Source organism: Ambystoma mexicanum, chromosome 9 (assembly GCF_040938575.1).
Source record: "Ambystoma mexicanum isolate Mex_15411 chromosome 9, UKY_AmexF1_1, whole genome shotgun sequence".
NCBI lineage: Eukaryota > Metazoa > Chordata > Amphibia > Caudata > Ambystomatidae > Ambystoma > Ambystoma mexicanum.
The window spans coordinates 580,557,491-580,570,601 of NC_090931.1; the positions used below are offsets into that span (position 1 = coordinate 580,557,491).

General features: G+C 48.7%; 1 protein-coding gene across 2 annotated transcripts in view; it reads right to left on the reverse strand.

Moving 5' to 3' along the window:
• ULK2 (unc-51 like autophagy activating kinase 2) overlaps positions 1-13,111 on the reverse strand; it is an 801,072-nt gene that overhangs the window by 478,529 nt on the left and 309,432 nt on the right. The window lies entirely within an intron of this gene.

A 13,111-nucleotide genomic window follows, 5' to 3' on the forward strand; every position in this document is an offset into this window, starting at 1 on the left:
CACAATTTTGCAATCCTTGTCTGGATGAGACTCCGATGAGGATAGCGTCACTCCTGCCGTTTTCCGTGTTGTTGCGACGACTAGTGAATCCCGGACGGCGTGGCCCCTGATGTACAGTGGGTCCGATGGCGCCACGCAGAACATCTTCAGCAATCGAAGGTACACTGCACGAGTGAGCGAGGGTGTCAACAAAGAGGGTGCCAGGTGTTTCTTCACCGAGTTTAAATGGGGGATAGCTTGGCTGGCCAGGACCTTTTCTTTAAGGATGAGTCAGGGACGTCTTCTTGGGTGGTGATTTTAAAATGATCAGCCGTGTTCTTAAGAAGGTTTTTGAAAAGCATTTGATTGTTGATTGGCGACGAGTCCCTGGGTTGTGAGACAGGAGGAGTGTCCACGTTTTGTTTCTCACAGGGTCATGTGAAGGTGTAGAATACCAAGTGGCCTGATCACCTGCGGGATCCCAGTCTGGGTCATGGGAGGCAGGGTCAGAGACATAGTAGATGTATTGGTTGGGGTCATCTGGGACATCCAGAAACACATCCACCTGGGGATCCCGAGGATGGTGTTCCTCTAAGGCTGCAAACTGTGCACCTGGTGAAAGTATCTGTGACTTCTGAGGGACAGGAAAGGAATCAACAGGCCTATGGCGTTTGAGAATATCAAACTGGCCAGAGAAATTAATAAACTCTTGTAATTTTGTCCATGCAGGCCTCAAATTTATTTCTGGTCCATCCAGAGGAGCCTGAATCATCAGGAGGAGGAAATGGATGGGCAGTTAGAGCTGGGTCCTGCTGCAGGGTCCTGGAAAGAGGAGGAGAAGCCAGAAAATAGCCTTCAGGCAAAGGGGAGGCCATTTTGGCATCCAAAATGTGTGAACACGCTTTACAAAGCTTCTCCCGAAGCTTCGGGAGCGTTTGGCGAATGGACCCGTTTTGGCACGCTTGTCGGCGTTACTGCATAGAGGGCCAGTGATTTAGAAGGAGCGCCCGCTGAAACAGAAGACTTATTGCTGTGTGTAGGCCGCGATGGCAGGTGCGCAGAGGGTGTCGAACCGCGAGGTTCAGAGTGTCCCGCCAAGGTTTTCGGCGGGCCTAGAGCCGTTGACGGCTTTCTCAGCGGATCTGTCAAGAAAAGCATAGGGGATGTGTTATTATGAGCAGGTGGTGCGTGTGTGCCTTTGTCGCCGGGGTGTGACTTCTCCATCTCAATGCCAGTGGCAGACTTGTCAAGGCCAGGGACAGACACATGGGAACGCAAGGGCTCCAGTTAGGTCAACGGCCTCTGCATCGGAGCCGAGGCTGCAGACAGACTCCTCGTCTGAGACGATGGCGCCGGTGGGGGAGTGACTCTCGGCCTGCATGGCATAGGCCGCCCACCGATTTGTGTGCTTCTCTTTTAAGGTCTTAGGCCGAAAACGTTTACAGGCCTTGCAACGCCACGCGTCATGATCACGAGGGAGGCACCGATTGCACTGGCGATGGGTATCTTTCCAAGGAAATTTGCCTTTGCAAGTTGGGAAGAAATTAAATGGCGTCCTCTCCATACCAGAGGGAAATGGCAGCCAGACCACAGAAAAGAGAAGGAGGGGTAAAGAAGAGGCATTCTCAAGAGAAGGTCAGTAATAACAGTGCTTCACTTTCCTAGCTGTGAGGCCGGGCCAGAGGACCAAAGCCGCGTGGAAATCAGTCACCGAACAGACAACGGGAGGATAGTCGGCGAGGCAGGATCAAGCGTCGAGTAGACGTTGAAGCAGCTGTCGAGAACCCCTTAAGAATTGGAGCAGCAATATAGACTCTTAACGAGCTCTGCAAATGTGTGACTGAATAGATAGGCAGAAAAAACAATCTCGTGGGACCTCGACGCATGAAGAATTTTGGATACACTACACGTCACATTAGGGATAGTGTCAAAGTCACGCCCATGTAGACGTCCCTATTCGATCTTACAAACAAAAAGATGCAATACTCCGTGATTACCACTAGATGTCAGACTATGTGCACATCATGTGATTCTAAGCAGATTCACAAGCATCCAAAAATATTTTTCATAGTTTTTCATATTTATTGTACCATTACTTCTGCTTTTGTTCAGCGCTGTGGAGAAAAGCGTCATATAAACAAAAATAAAATAAGGGCACATTAGGGAATGGCTCACTAGCATTCAGCTTTTTGTGTAAACAGACCAAGCCAAGGCGAAGAAACAAAAGATCTAAGACCCTGCCTAGCTTGCTTTGGTTACACCCTTCTCCCTGACAAAGTCCATTCCTGCTATGTCATGATTCAAAACAGACCTAAAAAGGCAACTCCTCCCTCTTGAAGGAATACCTGTGCTAGCAACTGCTATTCCCCTCACCCCCTCACCCCCTGATCCCAATCCCTCTGCAATCTCCTACATACAAATGTACAGACTGTGTGTGATCACCTCTTTAAGATTGTAAATATGCCATACTCTATTGTTCCCTCCTTATTTTAATCTGGTATTTTCTGTGGTGTACCCTATACCTGTCCAATGGTCTCCCTACTAGGCCCTGTCTGTTTCTGGCACTGCTACTCTTGAGCTTTTGTAAGGCATTCAGGTATAGGAATGGCCAGTAAGAAACGCTCACATACAAAGCTTCTTGCTGTATACTTACTATACAAACAAATACAATAACTGCTAAAAACCACCATCCATACCAATAGTTTTTGTACCACTAAGTGCCTAGCCAAAACCTAAAAAGGGCATGACACGGCAGCCACTGCCATCCTTTTATAGAGACTTCATCATGAGCTCCTTCAAATGAAGTTTTGAAATCATCTGCTAGTTGCTACAGGCTCTGTGCGCAGGCAAATGTTGACAAAAATCCCCAGAAGCATGCACTGTCTGGAATGTTCAAAATGACTGTCTGGTATTGAACAGGACCTCACCTTTTTTTCTATAGACCTACCAGGGTTGGATCTCTTACCCTAGGCAATCTGTCTGTCTTCCCTATCAAGTGCGTGAATAATATGGAAAATCATAAGTGTTGAGCTAGGTGTTTCATCGCGATTCAAGCAACACCCCGTTTGGAACCGATGGAAGAGTATATATGCTGCATACCTTCCTTCTTCCACATGGCGCCCATTGTGCCGGGTGCAGGTCTAGTGTCCATACCCAATTCTTCCTGTTTCCTTCACGATCCAGTGACAGAACCGGTTATATGCAGTCTCCATGGGAACCACGATGGGTCGCTACTCTTCTCTTCCAACGCTCCGTAAATTCAAAATCCTTTCTCACTGTGCTTTTGAACACTGCCTTCTGATTCTGTCTTTACGCTTACTCTGTTCCTTTGTTTACTTCAGTGAATTCCTGCCGGTGCGCGTAGAAAGTACCATGGTGTCTCCATAGAAGAACACATCGGTATGTCCTTGAAACACATGCGATATACCTAGAATCTTTTTCTTTGCACGTTTCCTTCTCTAGCGATATTCTGTATTCTTCTGTCCCAGCATGGCATGGCCAGACGTTCTGCACCAGAACCCATTCTCTGCTAACACGTAGGAAGACACGGATAGCCGAACGCATAGCTTTCCAGCCATATACCTGACCCAGTGAATCCTACGTGAGGCGGAATCAGCAGCTGCAATGCTCCAGTTCTAGGCGTTAGGGTTTTGTCCCCCTAGAGGGTTTCCCTAGGGCACTCTGCCTCTCTAAATGTCATTTTGCCCAAGATAGGGGGGAAGAAAAGGGGTCCTGTGGAGACGTATCATTCTCTGCGGTTCTGCTCCTCATCAAGGTTGGTTGCCCTTTGTTTTTCCTGCATGTTTATTAACTGGGTAAAGAGTATTTCATCTGCACAGTCAGTTGACAGTTAACACTAGGGCTCTGTCGATCTACACACTTCACAACACCCAACATGAAACCAAACCATGCCTAATTATACCTCAACACCACATCACGGCTACCAACTAAAATAAATGCACCAATGCTCAGCGACCGGTTTCTCCGAACTGAGGCTGCCAACAGCACATCAAAGCGCTCTTGCTCGGCTGCCTTTCAATCCCATTAGCAAAGCCACCCAACCCTCCGTCCATTGCAAATCCACCAGAGCGCCAAGAGACCACGCAAGTGGCAACAGTGCGTGGTACAAGACCCCATAGCATTAACGGTAAACATCCATCATCCAGGTGGCCAGCTTAGAACTGGAAACAGTTTAATTCTTAGGAGCCTGGCTAGCTATATTAGGAGCAAACGGTAGAGTGCCCAGTAGGTTGGGTGATTGAGGCAGAGAGCTGCATGCAACCTGCAACCAGCAGAGCCAACCACATCCTTTCATCCTTCTGCAGCATCATTTCTACAGTTCAGGAAATAGCTCAAGACCTTCATCTTCAAGGAATGGCTCCTGCCTAATTCCTACGTCGACACACCATCCACTGCCCACCCTGCGTGAAACTCTGTGATCTGTTCCCCCACTGTCTCATCCCCTGGTTGCTTGTAGATCCCCTGTCGATTCCCCGCCTGCACCCTCCCGTTAGCTCACCTGCTCCATTTTTCTCTGCTACCCTCACTATGTTCTTCCCCCTATCATTGTCAAACACTCGATTGCTTTCCAAAGGTAGGTCCACAATCAATAAATAACCTAATAGTAATATTAATAAAATCCTTCCTTGGTCAAACCATTTGGTACCATTGGCTCTAGACAACAATAGCACTTGTTCCAGTTCAATTCTAAAAAAACAGGAGACAGTGGAGTGTGTTGTGCACATGGGGTTATATTAATATCCATATTCGTTTCAGGAAGCAATGCAATCCATTTCAGAAAATGCTCTTCAGTCCTTGCCTACAGTCTCTCTATTCTCTGCCAAGTCTTAAACACTTATTTTGACCAATCTAGGCCAGGGTCTAAGCCTCCCCACTGCAACCTGTCCAGCCACATTAATACCATCCAGATTAAAGCCTAATCTTAGAAAACTGCCTGCTGTCGGACCAGTCAGAAAATCAGTCTTTAAATTTAAGTCAATGCTAGCTTGCAGTGGCCGTGGCAGAGGAACTGAACTGAAAAAAGACAGTTTAAAATACAAAATGAATGAAAACTTAATTCATGAGAAATAAGTAGGATTCAATAATCCAATCAATAAAAATCAATAAAAGGGCTATATTCTCTTAAATGGGATTTTGAAGGTGGTTTCCATTGCGCTGGAACTTTCTCCCAGTCAGCCTTATGTCCAGTTCACCAGACAGCATGTCAAAAGAAAAATAGGATTGGCTGAGGCAGAGTTTGTCAATTTTCTGTGGCCAAATGGTCCGGCACCTCTGATTGGTGTGAGGCCCAGTCATTTAGGCCAGAGTCAGACTAACCCAATTGGCGAACGCCTCTGAATGGTGAGAGTCAGGTCAAAAAACAGTGGTGTTAAGTCCGAGTCAGTTGGCTAATTGTTTTGTCTGAAATTGTCACCTATCCCCATTTAGACCAGATTGGCTGATATCTTGTGCTATGTCCAGATTTCAGTATTTCTCAGCTGCATTCCAGTTTTCAACTCTTCAGAAGAGTGTAGGCAGATATTTATGATCTCTGGGCTGAACATCTGTGCTTTCTGCCACTGCCACAGAGACAGACACACAACAGCTAAGCAGACTAATGTGAAGTCTGTTTGCTCTAGCTACTTTAATACCTCAACCCCCAGCCATGAAACCATTTATCTAACCACACAGGGAGGGATACAGACCGTTTAACAAAGATAGGAGAAACGGACAAAGGGAAGGACTCATCATGAATTTGCAAAAGGGGGCATTTGAAGCATTAATAGAGCTTTAAACGTTTTGTTGAGAATGATTAAACCAAACAGGTACATCAAACATAATTTAATAACTCATGCAATGATGGCATCCGCCCCCCACCTTAAAAAAACAGTTCTCGTGGTCCGACCCATCCCCTCATCCAAATAGCAATGCTTCACTTGATCAGTGAACCTTCCCAAGCTCTGTAAAAAGAGAATTAATCTGTCCACTACTCAACAAAAAACGTCTCTAGAGCTAGACAACCTTGCTTACTACCAGTCAATCACCAGCCTTCTGTTCATTGGTAAAATCATTTACAAGGCAGATGCTAACCAACGCTATAATCAGATTAACCAATAAGCCATGACGGATCTATGTGATTACTTCGAAAATAAAATTTCAAAGGCCAAAATACAGACTTAAAAAAAAAAATGCTTACCCCTTATTTCCGCATATATATGCGTGAGGGACCCCCAATACTACTCCACCTTCTTTTATTAACTTAACCTCCTGACCCCCACATATACCTCTGCATACACCTCTCAAACTCTAACCAAACACAACCACAAACCTACAACACAACAATCTACACAAACTTCACTACACTGCAACAACAAAACAAACCACACATAGACTCACACAACGATTATCGACCGTAAAACACCTCAAGCCCAGCCAACTGGCCCACCAGGCTGAGGCTGCCAACAGCACATCACTGCTCTCTTGCGCTTTTTCCAGCTTATTCCCGCTAACTCACCCCCCTTCCCATTTTCAGAGCCGCCAGAGCGCAATGGGACCACCCCGATGGTGATAGTGCACGGTACAAATATCCTTTAACATGAACATATATCACATGCTACAACTACGCCGACGATACTGAAATAATCTTCAACATACAAGACACCCGAGAAGAAAACACGACACTAGAGAATTGCCTTCGTGAGATATTCAACTGGATGAACCTCAACCACATCAAAATCAACCCAGGCAAAACAGAGATAATGATTGTTTCAAAAAAGGGAGGAGAGAGGGATTCTAGAACTGTCAGCTCCAGGGATGGCTTAACTGCTGTGCGCCTAGCCCTATGCTGTTTCCCTGATTTTATACATATATTGACTTTAGATGTCAGCCCCAGCTACCCCAGAGGCTAAAAGACAGAAGGGAGTGGAGAAAGGTGATACTGAGGAGAACAGTGGACACACTTTATGAAATGCTGAGCAAGATGACCTTGTATATTGGAGAGATCAAAGCAGCTCTTTTGAAATCAGAGGAGACGTCTACTACAGTTGTCAAAAGAGTGGACTCGGCTGAAGAGCACTTAAATGTAGTGGATGAAAGGACCTTAAAGCTAATGGATCAGATCAGGCAATTGAAGGTGGTTAATGAAAAGATAACTTTGAAGTTGTCTGAGCAAGAACATTTCTCACGAAGGAACAATCTGCGCTTCGCTGGTTTTCCGGAAAATGTAGAAAAAGGTAATGCCATTGATTTTCTGCAAAAGAACTTGCCAAAATTTTTAAACTTGGACTCAGCCGTTTCCTTGGAAATCGAGAGAGCCCATAGGTCACTGGGACCTAAACTATCCTTGGGTGAGAAGCCAAGGTACATCATTGCTAAATTCTTGAGATTCCCTGTAAAAGAACTGGTGCTAAGGAAGGCTCGTGAACTGAAAGATCTTGCTTTGGGAGGTAACAAAATAATGGTGTTTGTAGACCTGAGTAAGGATGAAATGGACCGGAGGAAGACTTTCATTGGGGCTAAAAAAAAAAAGGCCAGAAACAAGAACTTGAAATACTATATGATATACCCTGCAATTTTTAGGGTGATGGCGGATGGTCGCCTGCACTCCTTTACCAAAAGCAGAATAGCAGAGGCTTTCTTAACTGACTTGAATCTTGACCCAATGGAGGGAACCTCTGCTACTATGGACACCAATGGAAGAATGAGGAAAAAGAAAGGAAGATCTGACCTGTAATGGCTGGAGGTTGTTTTTTTTTTGTTTTTTTAAATGTAGCAATTTTTTTTTGCCATATTATTTTAATTACATTTGTCACTTATTTTACTATTGATTGCAATGGAGAAAATGGCCGCCGGCTAAATTCCGTTAATGTTAACGAAATTGGAATGTTTCCAGCGTCAAAAGTACACAGAATATGCTTTGCTATCTTGTGATACTGGGATTGAAGGAAAACACCTGAATCAAGTCACGTTGCGTGGAGCACACAATACATACGTGCCATGACACCCTCTTCCTCCTGTAATACGGTAGTTTGCCGCACAGAAATCACGGCTCTTTGACTTCCTGAATGCCTTGGATTGTTACGGCGGCATGTATAGGGTTATGCTGTTGGAGCTCTGTTCGGGAGTGCACTGTGGATGATTAGGTGAGGAAGTCGTGCTGAACATGATTGATGCTGCCCACCCATTCTTTTAAAAATGGCATCTCGCTTAAGCGTTACTACTGGACACTCACTGCGCATAACTTTGAATGCCCCGAACCAAGACTAAAGTGATCTATACTGTCGTGGCCCCGTCACCCCCCCCACCCTTTCTCCTGATGCAGAAATCACTCTCTTTTAGCACCCCCTTATCATGTTATATTGGACTGGGCAGATGAACAAGTTACTTCTTACCTGGTAACATTTTTTCGACGGGATGTCCCTCCGACATATTCCTTATCTTTGATAATACATTTCCAGCTTGCTGGCCTCGGAAATTTTTTCTGTAGAGGGCGCTGCGCGTCGACGTCCGCCAAGTCGATGTCCCTCGACGGCCACCATATCGGCGCCGACGTCACCATGCCCATAAATAGCCACGCGCTGCGTCCGTTGCTCAGTTCCGTTTTGTAGCATAAGAAGAACAAGTTACTTTCTTACCTGGTAACGTTCTTTCGATGGGATGGTCCGACGACGTATTCCATATCTATGACATGTAATCACCACAGCTGTGCTGCTTCGGAAACTTTTTTCGGCGTCTGCGTCCTGCGTCGATGACGTCGATGCGCCGTCGTTGAGGGCCTCCTCCGACGTCCGACGTCATCCGATGTGATAAGTAGGACGCACGACGCCTGTAGCCTCAGTTGTAGTTTTTTCCCCCAGAACGTGTGACACTAGTCAACTGCCAGTCAGACACAAAGCCTTGCGGAACGTAAGCTGCAATCGCAAAAGAAATTCTGCAGCGGGGAAGGCAGGGCGGGAGCGATATGGAATACGTCGTCGGACCATCCCATCGAAAGAACGTTACCAGGTAAGAAAGTAACTTGTTCTTCAAGGGGATTGGGTCCTCCGACGTATTCCATATCTATGACAGACTCCCAAAGCAGTACCAGAGCAAGGAGGAGGGAAATAATTTAGAATCAAGATTTAGAATAGCCAATCAAATAGCAGAGCAAAGGACCGCCTTGCCAAAGGCCAGATCCTGTGCTCGGATGGAATCGAGGGAATAGTGACGTACAAATGTATGTACTGAAGCCCAGGTGGCTGCATCACAGATGTTGCGAATAGGAACACCCCTCTGCAGGGCAGTAGACGCAGCCATACCCCTGGTAGAATGGGCCCGTAAGCCAGCCGGTGGGTACTTACCCGCCAAGCGGTAGCACTCCGAGATGGCCAAAATAATCCAGCGAGACAAAGTCTGTTTCGTCACAGCTTAACCAATAAAGAGTTGATCGTCCACTCTGACCCGGGACATGCGTGAAACATAAAAGCTTAAAGCTCTCCTAGGATCAAGCCTATGGAGCCTCTCCTCTTCCTTACCAGGATGCGGAGGAGGATAGAATGCCGGAAGAACAACCTTCTGGGCCAAATGAAATTCCGTCACTACCTTCGGAAGAAAAGAAGGACGAACTCTAAGGACAACCCTGTCCTTGTGAAATACAGTGAAGGGAGGCTTAACTGAAAGTGCCTGTAACTCACTCACTCTGCGAGCGGAAGTAACCGCAACTAAAAACACAGTTTTCAGAGTTAACAGCCTCAAAGGGCAAGAATGTAAAGGCTCAAACGGAGCACCCATAAGAAACTTAAGAACAAGGTTTAAATCCCAACCGGGCACCAGGAAAGGTGACGGAGGGAACACATTAGTGAGCCCTTTCAGAAACTGTGAAATCAAAGGGATTTTAAAGTAAGAACACTCTTCAGACGAGCGCTTAAAGATGGACAGCGCCGCCAGGTAACCTTTAACGGTACCCACTTGCAAGCCCCTGTGGGCCAAAGAAAGTAAAAAGGACAGAACCATGGGGATGTCACATGCAAAAGGATCCACATTCTGAACTCTGCACCAGTCGCAGAACTTACGGCAACGGCAACGGTACAGAGACTTTGTTGCTGGCCTTCGGGCCGAAAGCAACACCTCCATCACGTCCTCAGGGAGGTCCCAATCCTTATACCTCAACCTTTCAGAAGCCAAGCGTGAAGGTTGAGGGATCTGACCTCTGGATGGAGAACTTGACCCACCTCCCGTGAGAGCAGATCGTCTCGGTAGGGAAGACGACGTGGAGGGCAGATGGATAAGTCGAGAAGGTCCGGGTACCACGTCCTTCGAGCCCACGCCGGGGCAATGAGGATCATCCGGGAACCGAACTTCCGTAACCTCCGCAGCACTTGCGGGATGACGGGGACTGGAGGAAACGCATACAGCAGCCTGAATGACCACTCCACCACGAACGCGTCTCCTAAGGCTCCTTTTGTAGGAAATTCCCGCAAGCAAAACCTTTCGCACTTCCGGTTGACACTGGAGGCGAAGAGATCCACCTGAGGGGTCCCCCAAAGGGCGAAGATCTCCAGGAGAATCTCCTGAGCCACCTCCCACTCGTGAGAGATTGCGCTCTGCCTGCTCAGAGCGTCCGCCGTCACGTTCTCGTCTCCGGCCAGATGAAATGCCGAGATCGAAACTTCCTGCTGGATGGCCCAGAACTCGAGCTGCATCGCCTCCCTGCACAGAGGAAGTGACCCTGCCCCCCCCTTTTTGTTGAGGTAGTGCATGGCCACTGTATTGTCCGTCAGGATCAGGACACTCTTTCCTCGCACAGTCGGCAGAAAAGCCTTCAGGGCTAGCCTGATGGCCCTCAGCTCCAAAAGATTGATATGGAGTCTGGACTCCGACGGAGACCAACGACCGCTGACTGTCAGCCCGTTGGCATGAGCTCCCCATCCCGTGAGGGATGCATCCGTCACGATCGTCACCTCCGGCCAGGGAAGCCAAAATGGAGCCCCCTTCATCAAGTTGCCTTCGACGGCCCACCACAGAAGATCCCGGGCGACCGAGGGCGGCACCTGAACCGGGTCCGATATCCTGCCGGAGGACTGCGACCATTGCGTCTTGAGTGCCCACTGCAAAGATCTCATCCGCAGGCGAGCCTCTGGCACCAGAAGAATGCAGGATGCCATGAGGCCGAGCAACCTCAAGAACTCGAACGCAGGGAGCGTCTGGGCATGCTGAAACTTGTGCACCATCTGCTGAATGTGAAGAGCCCTCACCTGGGGAGGAAAACACAGCCCCAGGGAAGTGTCGAGCACCGCTCCGATGTACTGGAGCCGCTTTGTTGGCGTCAAATGGGACTTCTTTAAATTGAGGGAGAAGCCCAGCCTGTGAAGGGAGCGGCAGGTGACGGACAGATGATCCAGGACTTGCTCGGGAGAGCTCCCCCTGATCAACCAATCGTCCAGGTAGGGGTAGACGTGAATCCCCCCTTGCCTGAGATGCGCTGCCACCACCACCATGAGCTTGGTGAAAACCCTCGGGGCGGAGGTCAATCCGAACGGCAGGACCCGAAACTGAAAGTGCGAGTCGCCAACCGCGAACCTCAGGTACTTCTTGTGCTTGGGATGGATCGGCACATGGAAGTAAGCATCCTTGAGGTCGAGTGACACCAACCAGTCCTGAAGCTGAAGGGCCTGGAGGACTTGAGAGAGAGTAACCATCTTGAACTTGTCCTTCCTGAGGAGTTTGTTCAAACCGCGCAAGTCCATGATGGGTCTCAATCCCCCGTCTTTCTTCGAAATCAAAAAATAAGGGGAATACCATCCCTTGTTCCTCTCCGCTACAGGCACCAGTTCTATGGCGCCTTTCTCCAGCAGGGCTTGAATTTCCTGCGCAAGGAGCGGATCCGGACTCTGCAAACAGAGGTTCCCCGGTGGATTGTCGCGAGGCCTGTGCCGAAAGGGAAGACAGTAGCCGTGGGTTATGATCTCCAGAACCCACACATCTGAAGTAATGGCTTGCCACTCTACAAGATGCTGCGCCAGCCTTCCCCCAACCGGCGAACCATGGGACATGACCTCACGACTGAGTGGGAGCGGCTGCGGCGTTACCTGAGGGCAAAGAGGCAACTGCCCGAGCGGCCTTGGCACCACGGGTACCCTGTCGTCCACCTCTGGTACCCCTGAGATGGCCTCTTTGACTGCCAGCTCCTCTCGCTTTACTGAAGGATGAGTAATAGCGAAAGGAACCACCCCTCCACTGCTGTCCCCTAGGACGAAAAGGCAGAGGTTGGCGAACTGCAGCGCCCAACGACTTCGCTGCAGCTTTTGAGGTCTGCAACCTCTCAAGGCTCTCGTCAGCCTTGCTGCCAAAAAGGTGTTCACCGTCAAAGGGCATGTTGAGGAGCCGGGACTGCACATCAGGAGCAAACCCCGACTTCCGCAACCACGCAAACCTGCGTATCACGGTGCTCGCCGCCATGGACCTACTGACGCATTCAGCTAAATCCAAACCCGACTGAACGGACTCACACATGGCATCCTTACCATCCTGGACCATAGCAAGGAAACCATCCCGTTCGCCCCCTTCGGGAATATGTTCAGCCGCCAACGCAACACAGTTCCACAGAGTGTGTGTGAAATGAGACAAGGCACAAATGGAGTTGGCCGCCTGAAGCGCCATACCACCAGAAGAAAACACTTTCTTCGCCTAGCCATCAAAACGTTTGTCGTCCCTATCAGGAGGGATGGTAGGGTACGACGCCTGCTTTGCCGGGGCCGTGGCCGCCTGCACCACCAAACTCTCCGGAGTGGGGTGCCTGGTCAAGTAGCAGGGGTCGCTACTGGCTGGACGGTATTTTCGCGACAAGGATCTGCCCACTGCCGGGAGACTCTCTGGAGCAGTCCAAGCCGCCGCCACCTTCTCTGTAAAGCCATATGGAACGGCAGTACCGGGTCATCAAGGATGTCCGTCAGATCATCCTGCACAAACTCCCCTGGGGGAGCAGACCTTCCCAAGTACTCAGAAACCCTAGCCATAAGGCGCCGGTACGAGGAATCGGCATGAGAGCCAGGCTCAGGCCTACAAAACTCCACCTCCGGAGAGGTGTCCAGTCCACTGGCATCATGCAGTGACTGTCTCAAATCGTCAAACTGACTATGGCCCGAGACAATTTCAT